Source organism: Lycorma delicatula, chromosome 1 (assembly GCF_047948215.1).
Source record: "Lycorma delicatula isolate Av1 chromosome 1, ASM4794821v1, whole genome shotgun sequence".
In the NCBI taxonomy this organism is placed as follows: domain Eukaryota; kingdom Metazoa; phylum Arthropoda; class Insecta; order Hemiptera; family Fulgoridae; genus Lycorma; species Lycorma delicatula.
Genome location: NC_134455.1, coordinates 121,005,492 through 121,028,576, shown reverse-complemented (window position 1 = coordinate 121,028,576; position 23,085 = coordinate 121,005,492). Strand labels below are relative to the sequence as shown.

The 23,085-nt window shown below is 29.0% G+C and overlaps 1 protein-coding gene across 1 annotated transcript in view; it reads right to left on the bottom strand.

Moving 5' to 3' along the window:
* Window positions 1-23,085, bottom strand: part of cpx (synaptic transmission protein complexin) — a 267,739-nt gene that overhangs the window by 106,728 nt on the left and 137,926 nt on the right. The gene's annotated exons all lie outside the window — the stretch shown is intronic.

The window sequence follows — 23,085 nt, the reverse complement described above, 5'->3', positions numbered from 1 at the left end:
TTAAAAAACACGTTATACGCCTATTGATTGGTTTCCTTCAGCAAATATGCGATTGTCAAAAAAAAGAAGGAAAAAAGATTAAAAGGATAACATAATGTAGTTTTTCATTTCATATCTAGCGATATCAAAGAAAGACATATTGTTAACATTGACGTAAGTACTTTTAATTGAACCAATATTTAATTTAAATAAATATTATTAATGCTAAGAATAAGCTCTGTTAAGTTACTTATTAAATTATCATAAACAGTGTACGGATATAAAATATCTTATTTTTCTAACATGTTAAATAGAAGAATATAAGTCTCTTAATTGTATTAATTTAAGTCTAATTCAATAGTATTGCATGCAGTGCTTGGCTGTGGCTTTCGGCACTAAACAGCAAGAGGAATGTGAACATGATATCACTGCAGAGAGACCATTGAATTTAAGGATCGTGGCGTCTTACCGAACGGTATCGGCGGGTGCGACGGGAGTTCTGGTCGGGTACCGCCTATCAAGTTACGGGCTACCCAAATGAAACGGATTTATGGGCATGGACAGGGAAGATACCACTAATCTCTTGCTACAAGAACGCCAAGAAATGTAGAACCCTACTACAACTGGGGCGTGGACAAAGAAGCTTATTCCTGAGATAAGACCGTGGCTGGGGAAGAAACACGGTGATGTGGGGTACTACCTGTCATAATTCCTTTCCGGTTCCGAAGGATTTAGTGTATACTTATACAGGTTTAGAAGACGGGAGTTCCCAAATTGAGTATACTGCGGTTAAGAGGCACTCCCTGACACACCTTTTTTTAATGTACACGTTAGGAGGATCAAAAAGCAAGATATAACATACAAGAGATTACCCCGGAAACTACAACAAAGTATTTGCTGAGAGGTAAAAAGAATTGCTGACAATAGAGAGATCCGTGGCTGAGGTTATACGAGCAAAGGAAGTGGATTATAAGAAGCGGAAGGAGTTACTTTAAGAAAAAAAAAGACCAAGACCCGGCTGGTGTGGCAGGGCCCAGGAACGGCATAGCCGGGCGCGGTGTCCCTGACCTTAGCGGTTAGAGGCAGAGGCAAGATGAAAATAAGGACAAAATCCGGAACCGGTGAGCCGACCTACCATTCCGGACGTACCGTGCCGGTAGGCTCATTAGAGTCGCAAGGACTACTCCTACTCCCCTGGGCTGAATAATTCTTGATTGTTGAGCCGGCCCAGGGGAGCAGGAGAACAAAAAAAAAAGTGTAATTAATTAATTTTTTAAAACTAATTATATTTTCTTATGTTATTATTCGATTTTTAGAGGTAAAGAATCTTATAATTATGATTTTAAATTTCTTTCGTTCTTCGAATTTAACCGAGTTAAAATCGGGTCCTTCTATTTCTTGACATAATTATAATTGAAAAATGTAGTTTTTTATTTTTTATTTTATTTAGAGTAAATAGAATAAATAATATTCTGAAATTAATCAAAGTTAACACTATACTAAAAACATTATTACTACTATCATTTAATTTTTTCGTTAAAGAATATTTCTCGGAATCAATTTAAAAAAAATTTAGTAAAGTTTTAAAATTTAATAATAATTTTGGGTAAGAGATATCTATGGATAAAGTACTAAAGATGATATTTATTTTTTTGATAAAATGCTAACCTTTTTAAAATTATTATAAAAATACGAAGCAGCAACATTTTTCGAATAAAAATGAAAATTTTTAGTTTAAAGTTTCTTAATCTGGTAAACTTCAACGTAATAAGTCTAAATATATATTTAAAATGATGAAATAAATCAATTAATGTTTTTAGGATCTTTGAAAAAAATATTCAACCTATAACAACTTTCCTTAAGTTTATAATTGAATAATAACATTATCTTTAAAATAATAAATTACCTATAGCTATATTTAACAGAATTTTATGGTAAAAATAGTAAGGAGTAAGATATTACTTTTATAAATTCAGTAGTAAAGAAAGGATAGAAGTTTTCGTTCTTATACAAACACCGGCCGTAAACGTAATGAGTAGAATTTATATTCATGGCGCATATGAAACGTGAAAATATATCACTTGTTTTAAGACAACATAAAATTGATATGAACTGGGAGAATTTAGAATGAAAATCAGATTATTCTTGTATGATATCATTTATAGATTATAGTTTTATTTATATGCATTAGTGCTTTTATTTAAAAGCACTAACATAGTTCTTCATAAATTATGCTATTTATTGTGTTAGGAACGGGCATTTGTTTTATGATTATTTAAAACTGAATATTAGTAACTGGATTCAAATTTAATATCTTAATTTATTATAGTAGCAAATGTTGATATACTAAAAAGTTAACTTATTGTTAAAATAACGAAGCACACTAATCGTATTAGATTAGGTGTAGTTTGTGAAAGTGAAATGGAATAAAATTTTATAAATTTTAAAGAAAATAATAATTTTAAAGAATAATAATTAAAGGTATGATCTTAAAACCTGTTTAGAAATAAATAAATCTAGTAGAATTACATGAAAATAAAGCTTTGAAAAAATATATTCCGGCAATGAAATGAACCAGGTCTGTAGAATACGTAAATGCTTTGAATTTTGAAATAATTCTTTAATCTTGATATACTTAAAAAGATAATTTTTCTTGACAATAATTATTGAGTTTCAGTTCTATATACGAACTTGAATTTAATTGAGCCTGTAATATATTACAGGTTACTTATAACAGTTTTTATTTAAATTATTGTATAATAATACAATAAATACAGAACATCACGCAAATAAATAATTTCATACGACTCGGCCATTGTAAAAACCTAATTTCTCTGCCACCTCTGATTTAAATCTCCTACCAGCAATATAAAGAATCAACAAAAAAGTACTTGCTATTATTACAATCGTTAAGTGTCGTTAAAATTGGAACTCGAATCCGCATCGAATTGAAAAAACAAACCGAAATTTAACTTTTAAAGCATGCGAACAAATGAATCCAATGTTGTCAAAATGGAAAAAAGTAACTTTAACGCCGATAACTCGCAACCGTTATGTCGGAGGTCCAAAAAAATTAGCCTATGTTCTTTTGCTTTATCTTTTGCATTAATTAGCTTTTTATGATTACTGTAAATGTGATATTTTTATAAATTAGATGTATTATAATAATTATAAGAAATATCTTAAATATTGTATTGTATGTATGACCATTATCTAATATATATTAGCAAAGCTTAGCAAAGCAAAGTTAGAATTTGCTGGTTTATTGTTTTTAATACTATCCATGGGTTCTTTTGCACGTAGAAAGAATTTACGATTAGTCTTATCGACATATATGTCACTAATTCACTGGAATGGTGGTGGGAGTATCTAAGAAAATGCTAACAATTTTAGTACTGGGGGTTTTGGTTTTTATTAGATTAGGTAGTGGGGGGTTTACAAATGTTTGCTGATTTTTTAAAAAATTTTTTTGTTTGTCTTTATAAAGTCCTACATCTTGGCGAAACGTCGAGGATTTCTGTATTTGTTTTTGTTATTTTGTTTGGTTGTTGACCTAATGAATTTTCTATTAATTTGGATAATTTTCTACCTTTTTAGTTTATTATATATATATATAGATTGCTTTGTGTGCATAAAATACATACAAAAAAAATTAAAATTTAAGAATATCGCATAAACATACGAATACATACATAATAAATATATGATAAGTAGATTACAATTACGTAGGAATGAACTTCAGTAACACGAGTCGATTAGAACTACATACTCTCAAATTTATAATAATTAGGTTTAAAAACTTATTTTTCTTACTATTCGTATTATTGTTTTTATTACCATCTTCGTATTGGTAACTGTATTAATCTTAGTTTTCGATAAACAGAATAATTTATTCCTGAGATTCCTTAAGTAATCTATGTAGCTGTTTGATCAAAAAAAGTTATGTCGTAAACTTTCTTTTCTTAAACTCCAATGAACAGAAAATCATTTAGATAAAAAATAGCGTAGAAATACAAAGTATTTTATTTATTTTTGAAAACCTATTTATTTTATTTAATTTCTAAATAAATTAAAAGAAAATACATAAATTAAATTTTGAAAAGAAAATTATAAATTCAAAGTAACTGTTTTATATTTTGTACATAATATTTTTGATAAGTGCTTCAATAATTATTCATAACAGAATGAATTATACGGTAAAAGCGTTCCCTAAGGTAGTTTAGTTCAAAATAATCAAGATAATGGAAGAACTTCCGACGGAAAAAACGACTTTTTCATTTAAAATTTTCCATTTATTTAAAATGATTTAGATTTTATCAAGAATATGAAAAATGGTTGATTTACAAGAGAGAAAAATAATATTGAGAGACAATAAAGAATGGTGAAGAGTGAAAAGAAGTGCAAATCAAAGTGCGCCTCGAAATAGGATTGGTATTAACAATTCTACTTTCCTTCTGTAAACGAAATGTGAAGTTAAAATTGGCTGCATCTAAACACAGGAATAAATTGAAGACAAATAAAAGGGTAAAAGAGAGTGGCATGTCAAAAACAGCTTCGTTTGTGGGGAAGAAGATAATGGACTGATATAACGTGCTGTAAAGGTTTGTCGGCGAGGCAATTACTAAAACACACTTGACGTAATAGCTCAGAGATCGAAGTTTTCCATTTTCTTGCAGAAAAATATGTTAATTGATCAGAACTCATATCTCTGTGTTCGTTCCTATCTCTATTTTGTCCTTTAAATTTAACACCGGAAGTATTCAACCAGATACCAACTTATTTATATGTACTTTTGAAAAATTTAATTTAATTTTTGTGTTCGCGTGCTGGACTGGTGCTTAAATATTGTAATGAATAATAATTAAATCTATTGATAATAAAAATGATAACTTCTTATTACGTACAGCAAATTTAAATGAAACAATTTTTCATGTAAAAAACTTGTAACAAAGTATTTTTTGGATTCTTTGCCCGACTAATTCAGGATCCTGTTCAAATTTTTTATATCATCAAAGGAACGATTTTTTTTAATCAGTTTTACCCATTTTGTTCTTTGTCAAATTTTCATTTAACGCATAGTCATTAACAAGTTTTAAATATTATATAACCATAAAAAATCACCTATTCCTTCTCATTAATGTTAACATTCACATCATCTTTTTGAAGTAGAAGTAAATATTTAAGGTGTTTTTAGTCAATACACAAAAATCAGTTACTTTTTAAAATTTTTTAAATTAATTATTTCTGTACTTTTTATCCTTTATGTACTTATGATAAGACTAAGGAATTTTTCAGATATCAAAATTGAACAAAATATTTTCAGAGGATTTTTAAAAATTATTTTCTGTTCTTATAACACTAATTATCGGTCTTAAAAAGCAAATGAATATTTTATAATATTTGTAAAGCAGCCTCATATTTGATAACTGTGCTCATAATCAACGTGAAAAGTAAGTCCATTGTAGTTTATTAATTTAAAAGAGTTTAATCTTAAGCGACGACTTCTGCAATTACAAGAGTGTAGACAATACGTCATTGACTTTGGTAGATTCGCCTACGCACCGTTTTTAATCTACGCTCGAACCCTGTGTCTTAACTGGAGTTAGAATACGAGTATTTCTCATAAAAAAATTTAAATATTCCTAGCTGTGCTATTGTACAGTGGAACGAACAGAGTTCCGCTGTACAAGTGCAGAGGAACGAACAAAGTTCCGCTGTGAGAAACACACACACCACACCAACGACTACCCCCTTCCACACACACACACACACAAACACACTATAAAGTTTTTTATGGTTTTATATAAAGAGTAACTTATAGATGTTATGTCTAGAACATAAATGATGTGGCATGTTACTAAGAAGTTCATTAAAAAATTCATTCAGAATTTGTTAAAAATGTAAATTACAAACCATTGAAGTTAAAAGTTTAAGGAGAACAAATTTTATGAATGAAGAAGGCTTTATTGATCAGGAAATTAAGAAAAATGGAAAATTTTTCAAGAAATAAACTACTCTTTTGAAGATTTAAAAATTTGTGTTTTTTTATTTTTGGATATGAAAGTAAATTAAAAATTTTTATAATCACATGGATTATGTTTTAAAATGTAAAACTAATCTTAGTTTTAATTTATTGTACTTTAATTTATTGTACCAATAATTTTTTAATTTTCTCATTTACATTATTATTTTTATTCCTTTCTTTTATTATATTAACGAATGACTTTTATAAATAAAAATTTGTATGAATTTCATTGCAACGTTACATCATTTAACTTTTATTATCTGTTCTTCCAATGATTTCAGATTCATTTTGTCTAAATCTAAAAAGAATCTATTTTTAAACAAAAATAGCTTTTCAAATATATTTTATCATAAGAAAATCCATTTTGTTCCTTATAAAATACAAATGTGTATGAACTTGGCAAATCTTATAATCTAGAAAGACCTATGAGAAGTTTTTCTTTTTGTAACAGCGTACAAATACAATAGAAAACAGAAAGTTTACGTTATTACTCCATAAATTGTTTTTATTATAACAGGAGTTGAATCAGAGAGTAAAATAGGGAAGGAGCGACTATGATAGAGTTGGAATAGAGAGAGATAGATAACGAGAAAGCGTAGACCATTCTCTGTTCTACTGAAGCGGGTTAAAATCAAATTCAAGACTCATCACTATATGGAGGGAGGTAATCAAGGTACAAAATGCAATTCCCTACTCGCCACAAGCTGAATCTCGACTGATTTCATTAGAGGTTGCACCTGCCCAGGCAAATCTGTAACCTGATCCACAGTACCCTTAAGGGCAAATTTCCCATCTGCTCTAATTCAGTTTGTACCTTATTGTCCCTTTACCTAATATCTTCATCCTGTTTCGCTATAAATCTATTTATCCTCTCTTTAATAAACTGATTCGTTCTTTGATTAAAAGTTCTTAAATGGCGTGAAATAGGTTTTTATCGAGTTCATTGACAAAAACGTACGCCAATAATAAAATTTAAGATACTGTGAACTATCCAAAAAGTTAATTTCACTTGAAAAATTAGGAAGTGGTAATATTAAATCACAAAAATTTAGCAAATTTTGAAAACAGATCTCAAATTATTATTTTGAGAATAAAGAATAACTATATTAGTAAAAAAAAAAACAAAAGTTTTTCGTGTGTCTGGATTCGTACGTGATGATTTTATAACTAATTTTCGAGTGCTAAATTCAAAACTATTATCAAAATTTGTGTAACGTCACGTTTGTTTTAGATACATACGATTTAAATTGTATATCGGAGGCCTAAATAGAAAAGCGGTAACTGCAACCGTTTTTCTAGATGTGGCTAAAGCCTTTGACAAAGTTTGGCATAGCGGCTTGCTGTATAAACTCGCACTTACGACGATTCCCTGTCGCTATGTCAGATGATACGGTCTTATTTACTAGACCGACAATTTGTTATACGCGTAGGGGAACAATCTCCTCCACCAGAGACGTAGCCGCTGGAGTGCCCCAAAGAGCAGTGCTTTCGCCGTTCTTGTACATGGCCTACGTCAACGATATGCCGTTGTCGGAAGGAGTCAAAACAGCTCTATTCGCAGACGACACGGCATATTATTATGAATCCGGAAGTGTAGATTACGCGATCGAGAGACTCCAACGGCAATTGGATCTAGTAGAGCCGTGGCTCGATATGTGGAGAATCAAGGTCAACGGTGAAAAATCGGTGGCAGTGATGTTCACAACGCGGTACGAGAGTCAAAAAATAACAAACCAGGCTTAGGAACCTCTATATGGCGTAACGTATAAATGGAAACCGCGCGAAAATTCCGGCCGTGGAAGTGACTGTTTTCGCAATTAAATCAATTAAATTTTGTTAAAACTATAAAAAGCTAGATAACACCTCCACGCCCCACGAAGAGATCACAATTTCATTTAATCAGCATATGCGACTCCTCCGGAGAACGGGGTGCATTTTCTTTCCAAATAACTAGGGCTTCGGTGTGCACTCCTGCTAGCCCATAGGATCTGGTACCGAAAGAACTTCAGCGGATGGACTGAAGGGGAATCACGCCCGGATTACTAGGCTCAAAAGCTTAGTCTCTCACGGTCAGAACCAGTAAATAAATATCACGATGGTTGATACGGATAGGAACGCAAATTACCAAATCCATCCATAAATAAAACTTAAAATTTATAACCGCCAATAAATAACCGATGAAATCCGCCCGATAATAGAAAAATACAGCAGCAAGGGACATTGTCCAGGCTCTGCGATGTGTAGGGAGAAATATTGAAACTCCCGCCATTCTTGCGTTCCGTTCCGTTCCAAATCGTTTATCTATACGTATGTATTATTAAGCATTTACCCATAAATGCTTAATAATTGTTAATCCATATTTAAAAAAAAAATTATTTATGTGTATTCATTTAAAATTTGTTAAATCAGTTACATTTTTGTTTATTCAAACACAGATAAATTGAAATGCATTAAACAAATTTAAAAATAACAGTTTATAAAAGTTTAAATCATTGAAAATGTCTTTAAAATAACAGTTTTTAAATGTTTAAATCTACGAATTATCTTAATTTAATTTTTAAATATGTTGACAAACTTTTTCGCTTGTACGATTTTTGATCACTATCTTTATACAAAAACCATCAAAAGTCAGCCATCATCCCAGGATCCCATCATCCTTGGTATCGACGCTCCATGGTCAGAATATCCTGATGGAAACGCTTACCTTATGCAACCCTGACAAAGCCCAAAGTTTTGGGAAAAAGTTTGGAGGAAGTGTAAAAAATGAATTTTTTATGACATCCTACATCCTAAATTTTTGTATTTTTCTAACAGCTTATTAACCAAAAAAACATATTTTTCATCTTTTCTGTTGTTTAAAAAACCGCAAACAACGTCTTTGAAGTACTTCTATGCAGCTAGTTCATATTCGCTAAGTTTATCGTCAAAAGTTAAGTCCTTAAACAGTTTATGCCAGTACTCAATTTATGAAACTTATATTTAAATTATTACATCCTGGCTATCTTTGTTTAGTGGTTTACAAAATATTTCACGAGACAGAGTTTTATGTGAAGTGACGACAGTCGGAGTTTACCCCTCTCAAATAATACATTTTTTCACCAGCATGAAGTTCTGCCGCAACATCCAGTTCTTTACTTGGTAATGTTTTTTTATCACAAGTATCAGAAAGATAAAGAAAAGATCAATATTTCGTAAACCTACCTTGTAAATCAAGAAAAAACGCAACAACTTTCAGATCACTGCAAAATTACCACATATGCTATTTGCACGTATTGCTTTTAATATTGATTACGTAGTTTAATACATTTCTTTCATGTCGACTGCATAATATAATGGAATGGATGGCTGTTGGTTACCTTATGTAATAAAACTCCTTTCAGGCTAATTTTAAAGAGTTCTTAAAAATATGCCATTTTTCAGGAATGTGCTGAATTCCAACCTCTTCATCAGGCTATCGAAATCAGTAGAAACGCACAATGAATTTTTCATAATAAAATAAGTTGAGAGAGTTTTATTCTATGTTCTAAACGTAGTAACTTTTGTTTTTTTACGCTAAAAGATTCCACTGTTGCAGTCTAGATTACAGAAGTGCAGCTTGCTGCTTCAATAACTTTAATTCGCGAACTAAACCATTAAGTTCATGTTGTTGAAATGTTGTTAAAGGAGTAAATTTTTCATCAGATAAAGGAAGAAATTCTTCAACATCCTTTACATTATCTGCTTCTTTTTCAAATTGTACTAGCAATGTTGGATTAGATGGTGGTACAAGTGCAAGTAACTCCTCCCCCTGTGATACCGGTTTTAGGGTTAAGGATACATTGCATATTTTATGAACTTACTATTTTTGAATAAAAATGCAAATATATTTGTAATAAAGTAACAGTAGGTGAAGTGGTCCTTAAGTTCATGCCAAACCATACGTACAGCAAGTGACATGGTTCGTTATTTCCCCTTCAACCATTCAGTTAGAGATACTGAGCACGTAACGAAAATAACACGAGGCGCCCAAATTATGTCTTGATCCTCGTGTCCACAATCAAAATACAATTTATAAGCTCTTTTTATCAATTCAGAAATAGTCTTTCTTTGAGATTTAGACGTAAATTTACCACAGACGTAACAAAAATTTTCTGGATGATTTGAACATCCACGATCTTTTGCAGAAGCTACGTTGTAGCAAATAAAAACGTGAATCATCACTTTTGTATTATAAAGAATTGACGAAAATATAGCAATACACTCTCTCTGTGAAACACATCACACAGAATAGACTAATAAAGCTAGACTGTATAAAATTTAAAGCTCTGTAGTAGACATCAGTAGATGTCTATATGATATCATCATACAGACATGTTGGTACGTGTTTACTTCAGATGATACAGTGTATATATTTATTTATTTTTTCTTTATTATGCATGTATGCATATTGTTTATAAATTATTATACAGAAACTACTCTTAATTGTAACCAGTTGTTGATCTAAATGTGTTTATTATAAAAAAAATTTCAAATTTACTATTTACATTAAGTTTTTACGTAGTAACACAATTTCAGTAGCCAAATTACAGTGAGAAAAGTTGTGTAATATGTTTAGATACAAGTTTTGTGTTGACTAGTGTTATTTCAATTTATATTTTCTTATGTTTTTCCTTAACAGACAATGAATTTTTTAAAAGAATTGGCTGCAATACGGAAGATTTTAATAGTACCTTGCTGTTTTGCGTCATTAAATTGGTTATTTAAATATCCCATGCGAGTATTTTTAGACCTTCGTAAAGATAAAAGATGATGGATGGTATATTGTCTAGATAACACGATTTTCAACAAATTTACTAAACTGTTATAGAAGTAATTTTCCTTGTAAAGTAATTTTCTTGTTGTTGAACTCATTCAGTAGATTTTGGATGGACAATTGTTCTTAAGTGGAAATTATAATAGAATTTCCTATTATTTTAGGAGTATCTCCTAAATCTACTGATAGACTTTATCTTGCACTATGTGACTATTTTAATCATAAATTATTGTCTTTTCTTATCATAAAAGATAGTAATTATTTCAATTTTAATTACAAGGAGTCATCTCATTAAAAATGCCGCACAATTACTTTTGATATGTTTTATTTATTTGTTTGTATTAAATAAAAATATTTGTATTTTGCCTTAATAAATAATTTTTATGAAGCAATAATAACCGTTTGAATGAATACGTGTAAATTAAAGTATCCTTACGTGTCCTTAAAACTGCTGTTAAAATATTAGTTTTATTAACTATAATCGCTATAAAAATTTTAAATTATTTATATTCTTATATTAAATTGTAAACTTTATTGGACAAAGAAAACTTACAGTTATACATGGAAAAACTTGTTTTATCATAATTTATAAAGGTTATTCGTCTACTAGTTTTAAGTTAGGGGATGATATATATTTTTTTCTTTAAGTAGCAGTACAGACCACAGGCAGAAGTAAATTACTTTAAAAATATGATTTAAAAGATTTGTTTACTGAGCTAAGGCTTGATGGTTGATTATTAAATAAATTAATTCAAGTAAAGTCTCAGTTGGTAAAACGTTTATTAAATTTAGATGTTTAAGAAGAACATTTAAAAGATTTATTTATAATTTGTAATTATAAACAGCTAAATTTTTTATCGTAAACTAAAAGATTTCAATTTTTCTTCGACTAAGAGTAGTTCCTAAACTATTTAATAGAACTCTGAATAAGTAGTGCATCGCCAAACTTATTTATCTAATAGCTGAAATATTACAAAAATTAATATTAAGAATACCAATATATAACAATTATTTTTATTAAGGAAAAAATGGAATGGTCTATGAATTACGTTAAACAGCAAAACTTTACTGCTTTATGTGAAGTCATCCTTAAAATCATTTTGTTAAACCTTACATTTAGTTCCTTTTATTTTTTGTAATATTTAATAGAATAATAACATTTACATCATCTAATAATAATAGAATTAATTCTTAAGTCCTAAGAAAATATTGTCAGCTAACTCAAGGTTCAGGTCTTTGATTGAAGGCAGGAATTAGATTTAATATTTTTAATATTTTTTTCATATAAATCACCATTATTCTTTAACCATTTGAACAGTTCTCTTTTTTTTACTGCCACATTGAATCGATTATATCTATATTTGCTTTTTGCTATTTTTCTTTTGAAAATAAACCTTAGCTAATATTTAATTTAATTTTCACTTTCTACTAGTATTATAATAATTTATTATCAATCGAATTCTTTTTATAATCCATTCTCATATTGAGTGGGTTAAAATCTGAAGTTTCTTTTAATTTTCTTCCGTATTAATATGAAAGGTCTATTAGTTTATATTAATATCAAAGACCCCGGTTTTGATTTAGTTAAGGTTATATACATTGTTAAATTCTTTGGAGTTTAGTATACGTATTTTCGGTTTTCTTTGGCTGTAGGATTAAAATTTGCGCTACTGTTTAAGGAATGATCACCTCATATTGGAAAAAATCAACAGTAACAGCAAGAACTGTAATTTCATAATTTTCTGCTGTAAACAGCATAAACTTACAATTAAAAATATAATAATAAAAATACTTTCGTTTTATTTTTTTAATTTATTCGATGTCATGGCTTATTATTTACCTGTTAGCAATAAAAAAATTATCTATATCATCGATTGATGAGTGCATAGGATATTTTTACTTTATCCTTGACAAAAAAAATTATTTAGTTACAAAAAGTAGTTCAAAATTAATGATTCTAACTCAAACCCGTTACAGGAACGTTCATTGAATTCAGTATTTCAAACACAATTTCTAGTTTATATAAATATTAAGCTCCTTTCAACTAATCATTAAATAAAAATTTAAACAGAATTTAATTTTATACTTAAACGAGTTAAATTTTTCTTCAGTCACAACGTTTTATACAATGAACATGCGAATTCAACTGAAATTCTAAAGGAAGTTGTTGAAAATGTTTAAAGATAGTAAGCATTTAAAAGGTTTTCAAAGTGTCATTCATTACTCTGTATTGACAAAAATCTTTTTGTTCGATCGTAGACTATTCCGTCGGGTTTGTTTTATGTATGTGCATGTTATTAACTCAATGAAACAATTCGATAGCAGATTACTATCCGATCCCTACTATCAAGATATTAGAATAGTAATATATAATTAAGAAACCTGCACTTTATGAAATTGACAATTTATCTAAAACGCAAAAACAATCCATATAAAATAAAATGTAAATATTCGTTTGTTCAAAAATTTAAATCTCCCGAATTCTTCACCGACTGCTTTCGAATTTTGACACAACGTTGCATTCGAATACGCTCGTGTTTTTGTATACTACTTTTTATATATCTAAGATGTCACACCTGTGACAGGTAAAACTGTTTTTATGAAAAACTGCGCATCTGTTAAACGTAAAAGCAAATGTTATACTAAATATTTTACGATTCCATTTCAATGTTTCCGATATGTGAGTCTGCTATAGACTAAAACAATACTGGAACGATTTACGCGCAGGGAAAAAGAAGAAAGGGAAAAATTGATAAAGGTAAAAGGGAAGAAGATAAAAAGGGAATAAGGGGAAAATGGAAAAAGGAATAAAGGGGAAACGGGGATAAGGGAGAACGGGAAAAGGAAATGGAAAGGGGTAAAGAGAAAATTGAAAGGGGGAAGAGGAAGGGGGAAGGAAATGGAAAGGAGAAAAGGATGAATATTGGTGAAAGGAAAAAGGGAAAATAGGGGAAATAGAAGGAAAATATGATAAAAATGAAAATGGGAAAAGGGAAAAAGGAAAAGAGGAAAAGAAAAGGAAAAGGAAAGGGAGGAAAAGGAAAGGGGCGAATAGGAAAAATTAGGAAAAGGAAAAAGGGAAAAGGGAGAAAGGATAAAAGGGAAAAAGGGAAAGGTTAAATTTTGTGAAGTTCCGTAATGTTCATTTTGTTAATGTTTTATCAAACTTTCAATTGTGTTCATTTAATCCCATATATGTACTCAAATCTAGCAATAGTGAATCATTGCTGGGTCTGCTAGTTTATAATAAATCAGTTTCAAAAAATTCAGTTTATTTTTATGCCATATAAAATTTTGAGTAAGATTCTCTACAATAACAATCTCTAGAAGATTGTTATAATTTTATTCTCAATTTATTTTATATGGTACATACTCTTTAGCAATATTTGTGTAAAAGCTGTATGAAAATATTATACTTCCGAGTGAAAAATTTGTAACTTTTTAAAAATATTATAAATCGAATCATAATGTCTAATAGGGTATATATGAAATTTCCTTTTCTTTCGCTAATTCATAATTTTATGCAAAGCGATGTCGAAAATAGTTATGAAAAATTTAAGATTATTATATGTACTTCACGTTATTTACCTACGTTCAAATGTACTTAATAAATCGTACCTACGTACGATGAACCTAATCTATAACTGGAATTTGAATGAAAAAATTTCTAAAAATGTCTTAAGGAGAAAACAAATTAAAAATTATATTCAAACGTTTTTTTAAAAATATTTTTACTAACTTATTATTCAAATGCCTAAAGCTCTAATTAAAAAAAGTATAAATTTAAACATTAAATAAATTTGGCGAAAAAAATTTTTGGAACCCTTTCTTTTTTGAGTGAATTTTAGTATTAATAGCTAACAACTTGGCAGTCGTTTATAAGTTTAGTTGTTTTGTACAATTTTAGTCAGTAATGGAATAATGGCGAAGAAGAAAAATCATCAAGAAAAAAAAGAAGCTTCATGTACAATCGTCTTCATAATAATTCGTTTTGCATTGTTAGTACTTAAGGAAATATGTGCACTTAATTAAAATTTTCTTATTTTATTTAATACATTTAAAAAAAATCTTTACAAAGAGAATAAGGATTTTAATAAAAATAATTTTATTTATATTTGATATGCCACGTTACTTACAATACAAGAAAGATAGATCTACCTAGTTAGGTTTTGCCTGAACTGCATTTTAAACTTCAAAACACGACTACTACCACCTCAAACGTGACCGCGGCATACACAATTTCTCCAGTAATTCACGGTAGTTATTTTGTAAACTTTGGATTTTAGGCAATTCGTGATGTGTTTTCAACGTCATCTTCCCACTAGTACAAATATCCACAATTAAAGAGAATTCGATAAAAAGATTTAGAACTGAATTAAATATCATTAAATTTGTAACAAATCATAATAGAAAAATGAAAACTTTTGTAAATAAGAGTTAAGATTGTTTTTTTTTTATTTTACTTCACCAGGCTTAAATATTTTAATATTGCTTATGGAAATAATGTAAATTTAAATAATACGTATGTTCAATTATTATTTTTTCTGTAATTTCATTATATTAGAAAATATGACATTTTATAAGAAACATACAGAATGAATAAATTTAGAAAACTGTAAAATAAACTGAAAATAAAGAAAAAGCCGCTTATCGGTATTAAACAGTATTAAAAATGCCGAAATTTGTATATCAATTGTAAAATAATTATCATCAATAATTTCAGTTAAAGTAAAAGTAAATATAACAAGAGAGAAACATTAAAAATTAAAAAAAAAAAAAAACACGAATAACGATAAAAATATTGCTGACAAACATTGCGCTTTTTGTTCTGGTTTGGTTCCATCATGATTTTGTATCACACAAACAAATAACTCGTTTGAATTTTGAAAATCGAACGATTTTTTGCAGAGATATTATGGGGTGTACCCCATTGCACCTCTCAGAACAGCGCCTAAATCTTCCAGTTCAAACCCAGCTCATACAGTGATAGAGACTCACAATTAACAGTTCATAAATTTAATTTATTAAAGTTTGTGCTTCAACCGGCAAATCTCACGTATATAAAAATGAATGTTTGTCTGTCTGTATGTCTCTTATGCCTTCCTAAACCGTTCTCCGATTGCGATAAAACATTGATGAGTTGTGGACATGCCTGCGAAGGTTTCTGAATTAGTTTGGACCCGCTAGGTGGCGTTGGGGTCGATATATTTCGAAAAATTGTATTTGTGGTCCGATTTAGCTCATATTCAGAATATATGTTACTTACACGGAAAGAAATGCAACCGCAAAAAATGGGCCCGCTAGATGGCGCTGGGGTTGAGATATTTGGAAAAATTGTATTTATGGTTCGATTTGGCCCATATTCAGAATATACATTAGTTATGTGAAAAGACAAATTTTTGCAAAAAACTATAACCGCTAGGTGACACCGGTGTCGAAATATTTACGAAACAAATGAATTTCTTCTATATATATATTTAAAAGATAATGTTCGTATGATGTCCGCTATAAACTAAAAACTGCTGGACCGATTTACATGCCGGAAAAAGGGAAAAATCAGAAAAGGGAAATAGAGAAAAAGATAAATAGGGGAAAAGGGAAATAGGGACAAAGGGTAAAAAGAGTTAAGTAATAAAATAAAAGGTTAAGTTTTGTAATGTTCGTTTTTTTAATGTTTTATCAAATTTTCAATTGTGTTCATTTAATATATATATATATACACGTACACTTAAAGCTAGCAATAGCGAAGCATTGCCGGGTCTGCTAGTATACATATATTTATAGCCTATGACACTTCCCGTAATGTAAGGACAGCAAATCGGGGTCATACATGTAAATCGGTTCAGCCAATGAGCTGCTACGTTAGAACATAAATACATACTGTGGAACGTACCTAAATACATTACACTCCGTTTTGAGCAGTTGTGTAATTAAAAGAAAGGGATTGCTAGTTAATATTTAACAATAAAGAACATCTTACATGATCGAACATACTGCCCATCAAATATCATAGGAGTTTTTTTTAAATGTTAATAAACAATAAATAAAACAGTAAAATTAATTATAAAATAAATTAATCAATTTTACTACCGTAATTCATTCATTCTATATTGTAGCAGATCTTAAAATACTATTACTTTTGATATAAATAAATCGATACTGAAAATACTATCGATTATCCATTTAGAATGATATATATATGATTATTTTTTGCCCTTACAGTTAGAATTAGACATTCATATAGACAAATTAATATAAACTATAACACTCCCCGTAACATGAGGATTCCAACGCGGGTTCATACATTTAAAACGGTTCGGCCGTTGAGCTATGGTAGAACAAACAAACAACATACATACATAAATACGTACACCATAAAAACATTACATTCCTTTTTGGGCAGGAATGTAATAAGAAATACATTTAAAGAATCGTTAACGTTAAAAAAAAATCGGACGGTTTCAGTTTTCAGTGACAGACTAGTTTATATTTTCATTTTTAACGAAAAATATCTAAAGGAATGTTATGTAATTGTTTATATAGTAGTTATTTCTATTTTTCATTAATGCAAGAAAAAATAGGTTTTTTGCTTCATTTATTAATTTAAATTTCGATAATTTTTATTTATTATAAAACCTCTCAACAGGAAAATTGTTTCTTGCACATTTCTTAATTTTTCTGGTATTACTTTAACTCTTGATTTCAAATATTTTATTTAAATCGTGAAGTTAGTTAGGTATTTTAAGTAAATGGTATAATTATATTTAAATTAGGTCAATTTTTGGGTATAAACTCAATAAATTACGGTTGAAATTCAGAACAGATATTGTATTTTCCTTTTTTCTATTTATGCGCACGCACGTTTTAGAAAAACCTTAATAAATACTTATACATTTTTAAAGCGTAGGCCTAAACAATAAAAGGAGGGTGAATGCGTATGCGAGTGGTAAGCGTGCATTTACAAACATGACTGAATACGTACGTGACTGTCGTTGTCTACTACACAGAATTTAAATCTTATTAGGTCTAGTTATATTTGTCTTACTGCGGGTTGTATTTCCGTGAGTTATTATTGTTCTCTAGTATTTTATTATTTTGATCGGTTAAAGAAAAAGTGATTTATTATGTTTTTACGTTTCCTAGCAGAAGACTCCTATAAGACTTAGTGATTGTACAAATCATCAGTACAATTATTTTAAAGTCTGCGGTAAATTTATACCTGAAGTAAAAAAAAAAACTCTACTTTTAATCTTACTAAAATGGGATTTTGATTGTACATTTGATTAAGATAAAAATTTGGCATTTCATATTATTTGCATATCATGTAAGTAATTATTGTAACTGAATGGTTGAATAAACATATAGCCATGTCGTTTACTGTACAAGTAGTCTGGCGACAACCTAAGGACCTCAAAAAAATAATCTTTGTTTGACAATTATATTTATAACTCTAAAGCAGGAACGTGATTTGAAGTTAATCACCTTATCTGTACCAACATGCAACTTCAAAGTTGGTATTAGTATTACAAGATGTATATGACAGCGAATACATAATGTAAAATAATTTGAAGAATTTTTCGTGAATCTGATTAAAAGTTTCCTTATTTAATCCAAAAAGATGAATTTAATAATTCATTTTATGTTTTCAAATTATCGTAGCAGTTAGCTAATCGTCAATGGACCACAGTGGAATGTACATCTTCTTTCCTAATGTGTATGTTGCAACCTGTTCAACTAGTGAACAATAAGCAACTTCCCTCATAGCCTATGAGATGAAGATGACATATAAACGAGGTCTAGTGTAGAACAGACACAAGTCGACCGTTACACTGAGACGTGTGGTTAATCAAATCCCAACCACCAAAGTACAATGGTATCCACTGTTAAGTATTCAAATCCGTATAAAAGCAACTAGCTTTTATTTTTTTATCCCCTTTTTTTCCCTCCTGGAGCCGGATCCGCGACTAAACACAAACTCGGATCCGAGGGGTGCCATAGCTTCTCACTTCGTCGGGAACAAAGTTCCCGCCGGATAGCCGGGATTCGGTCTTTTAGCCTCCATACCTCTAATGAGGGGACCCCCAAAGGATCCCCACCGGGACTAGGTCTTATTTTCCCCCTAACGGTAGTGCAAGGGAGTCCCCACCCGATCATCGTAAGCGGGAGACCGAGGCCTCCCACACCTTCCCGGATGGAGCTGTCCCTCAGAGACACCATGATGTTCCTACGAATTAGCTTTTACTTGGTTTCGAACCTCAGAACCTTCTACTTAAAAAATCAGCTATTAAAGCCTGATTCGCGACAAGTTAAAGTAAAATAGTTTAACAAATAAAAAATGACTATAAATAGAATCAGAAAGAAAACGCTATATAATTTTTTTTTTAATAGAAAACTTGTGTGTGTGTGTGTTTTTGATGGCTCTATGAAACAATTTTGAATTCAATTTATTCTCGAAGAATTACCCCTTTTAATAGACTGTTCCAAATTAGGCTTGAAAGCAGTTTTATAGCTTAATAATAAACAGCCATTAACTTCATAGTTTATGCAATCGACTTGAAACATATAAAAGCATGCCATTAATATTAGATGTCATAAATGTGAAGCCTGCATGTGACAAGTGCAGTAATCTGAAAGTTGTTTCATTACTTCTTAGTTTACAACATAAATTTACAAAATATTGACAGTTTCTTTAATTTTTTATAACTGTGAATCAACAAATTTTAATAGTATTAACCAAAGATAGACAGGATTTAAAGGTATAAAAAACATATTTTTATTAATTGAATGATGCTAAGCTCATTCAATCGGTCCACCATTTTCAGTACTACAGAACACGAAATTACACCAGGATACAAATTTTCAAGCAACGGAATGTATGAAAACTATGTTAATAAACTAACTGAAAATTATGACAGTTTAAAATGTATTAAATCATTAAAATTCATTTCTTTCTCTTCCACTATTTTCTTGGAGAATATATATATATATATATATATATATATATATATTGAATGACAATGAATTCGGTTGGTATTTTTTTAGAAAGACTGATCAAACCCCTTACAACCCAGAAAACCGGTCGATATACTTATTTTAACATGCAAATATGAAATTTTATGTGAATTAGGGTGTAAAAAATATTATTTAAAGTGTATAAACTACTTGGTGTTATTGAGTAAATCTAATAAAATCTTTGAATTTAATCGTGAACAATTTGTTAAAATTATCCCTAAGATTACTATTTACAAAAAAATTATTTTTTGTTGAGTAGTGTAATTTTTTCTGTTTTTAAGTTTTGTTTTTGAATTTGTTTTTGTAATTCCCTTAAATTTCCCAATTGTAACTTTCTAACAATCGAAATGTGCATACAGTTTAAAATTTTATTTCTTACAGTTATAATAATTAAAAAAACTTCAGTTTTATTAACTAAATTCAACGCTAAAATATTAATTACTTTAATTTTGGAATAATACTTTAAATCATCATAGTGTGAAATGAAGTCACTTTAAACAAAAGAATTATTTTTTCAAATTTTATGGGGAAAATACTGATATGTTAATATAACTTTGAAATAATTACATTTAAGTATTTGCGCATGTGATTTTTTACTTTCTTTGTACGAAATAAAAGAAGTATTGTGATCGCGAAAAATTTTGGTTTTCTGATTTCAACAGAAATATCCATTTTGACCATCCCTGAATCCATTTTGACTTGTTTCAGCGTGACAATTTGTACCTACGTACGTATGTATCTCGCACAAATCAAAAACGATTAGCCGTTGGATGTTGAAATTTTGGAATTAGGTCTGTTTTAACTCCCACCTTTGCATCCCCCTTTTGATTGCAATTGACTGGACCAAAAGTGTCAAAAAAAGCCCAAAACCCAAAATATTTGGATTTTGGACTTTTTCTTAACTACAATAAGAAGCCCTTATTGGGATCTTTTCAACGATATATCATAAATGGTAATTATTTTCATTAGTTCCAGAGTTATAGTCAAATAAAATTTTAGTCAATTAGATATTTGGATCTTGCAAGGGTGCACATCGGTTCGAATCCGACTTCATCTCCTTTTTTTAATTTAAATATATTGATTTATTAATTTATTAATCTCTAATTGTAAAAAAAAAAAACAATAAATAATAATTCAATAATTACAATAAAAAAATAGAGATTATTAATGGAATAAAATTTTATGTACTTTTCATAATAAATAAAAAAAAAAAAAATAATTTATTAGGCGTACAAGAAAGTCATCTGGTATTCACATCAGATTTTTTTTTAATTTCAGGTTTATTTTTTCATGCATCTTATACTTTTATATGAAAAATTACATTTTTCTTATAATAAGAAACATGTATTTATAAATTGGAACGGAAGTGTTCAAAACTGCCATCCCCCAACAAAATCTTGGATGTTCTGAAAATTCGGGTTTTGAATTTTCAGATCTTAGGTGTTTGGATATCTATACCGTGTAACTGAATTTTTTTGATGGTAGATTTCAAACGTCGCTCTCTTTAGTAGTTACCCGAGTAAGACTGCTAAACTATACTTATTTTATATTTTTAATATTTTCTATATTTTTATTTTATTATCTAAGATATTTTAATTGTTTCAGATATAAATAAATCTATTCGTCGTTATTTTGTTAATAAAAATATTATTCATAATTTATTTCTTTAGACGCAGATTTTTGGGAAGGCAAATTTAGGATTCAAATTTAACATGATTAAGTTAAACAGAGTGGAACGTAGAACCCTCGGGTTGTAATATTAATATGTTACAACCTCGCACTTCACGCCTGTTGTAGATTGAGATGCTGGGGGTGGTGTATTTATTGCTCTCTCACACAATTTGCTCTTATAGTAGTAGTAACAAACTTCATAATTTTCAAATCATGTTAATGAAACATTTGATCGAGTATATGCAACATCTCAAACCACAACCAATGTTTTACAGAAATTTTAAATGAGATCTATATCATGAAATCGTGTTTTTAAGTTAGAGAAATTGGCTTATAAAAATAAGAATTAGTTTTCAATCACCTGAAAAATAATTGAGATACTATTTTAATTCACTTAAATCCGGTTTTTATTCCTTTTGTTATTAAAAAATAAAATAAATCTATTAGTTATTTATTTTAAAATAAAAAAGATTATGTAATTTTTTAATAAAAGCTGAAAAAATAAAAGAAAATATCGTTCAACTGTTGAGATACAAGTTTTCTTAATGACATTTATTTTTAAAATCAGTTTACTTTAAAAAAATATTTACCAAAAAATAAAAAAAGACAACTAATTTATACAAAATAACAAAACTCTAATAATAGATTTATTAGATGCTGCAATTAAGAATGTAAAGTATTAACTCTCTCTTTAAACTTGAACAAAAAAAGTTTTTTTAAAAAGAATTCATATTGCTCAAATCAAATTTCTGGCAGCGGAATTTAATTTAAACTGTACGAAAACGAAAGAATACAAAAGAAGTTACCGAACAGTAATTTATAATGAGAAAAGTTGTCTGAAGTCCTTCTGCGGAGTTCGACAGAACAAAATAATTTTTGTTGCAAAAGAAGTTAATAATGCACAAATATCTCAACTTTTCTGACAGATATTTATTTTCCGCAGATTGTAACTGATAACGAAATAAAAGAAAATTTTTTTCGAGTATTATAAACTTGGTTGCAAAAACTTTTTTTAATAACAAACTTCTACAATTTATAGACATAAATATTTAATTATATAATTACCATGAGTATTATATAAATAAGAATTCGAATGCACACCTTCCTATTTTCGTATTTACAGTAATGGTAAGTACACATTTTTGCATTCGTTCGGTATGTTGTTAAAAAATTTGTTTCGCGCTACAGGGATTTTATGGTCCAAATGTTTTCATAAGCAAATAGTAGCTAATTATCTACACAGATTTTCCCGCATGTTGTTCTAGTTAAATTAAAATATTTAATTTGATGCGTGAAAACAAAAGAACCCTTCTGTGATAAAAATAAGTTATACTACTACTTTCCTGTGAGATGGTTGATGCTTTAAAGTTTTTTTTTTTACTCTTTTACCTATTTTTAAAGAGAAATTTGGAATTAAGTAGAATTTAGGACTAATGAAATAGGTGAAAAAATAATAATAAAATAGGTGAAATAGAGTAATGAAGTAGGTGTATGTTACAAAGAATATTTATTTATAAAAAGTATCAGCTTTATTTTCATAATTAAAACCGGAATTTGAGATTAAAAACTTATTAGAAAACATACTAACTACTAATTAAAAACCTAT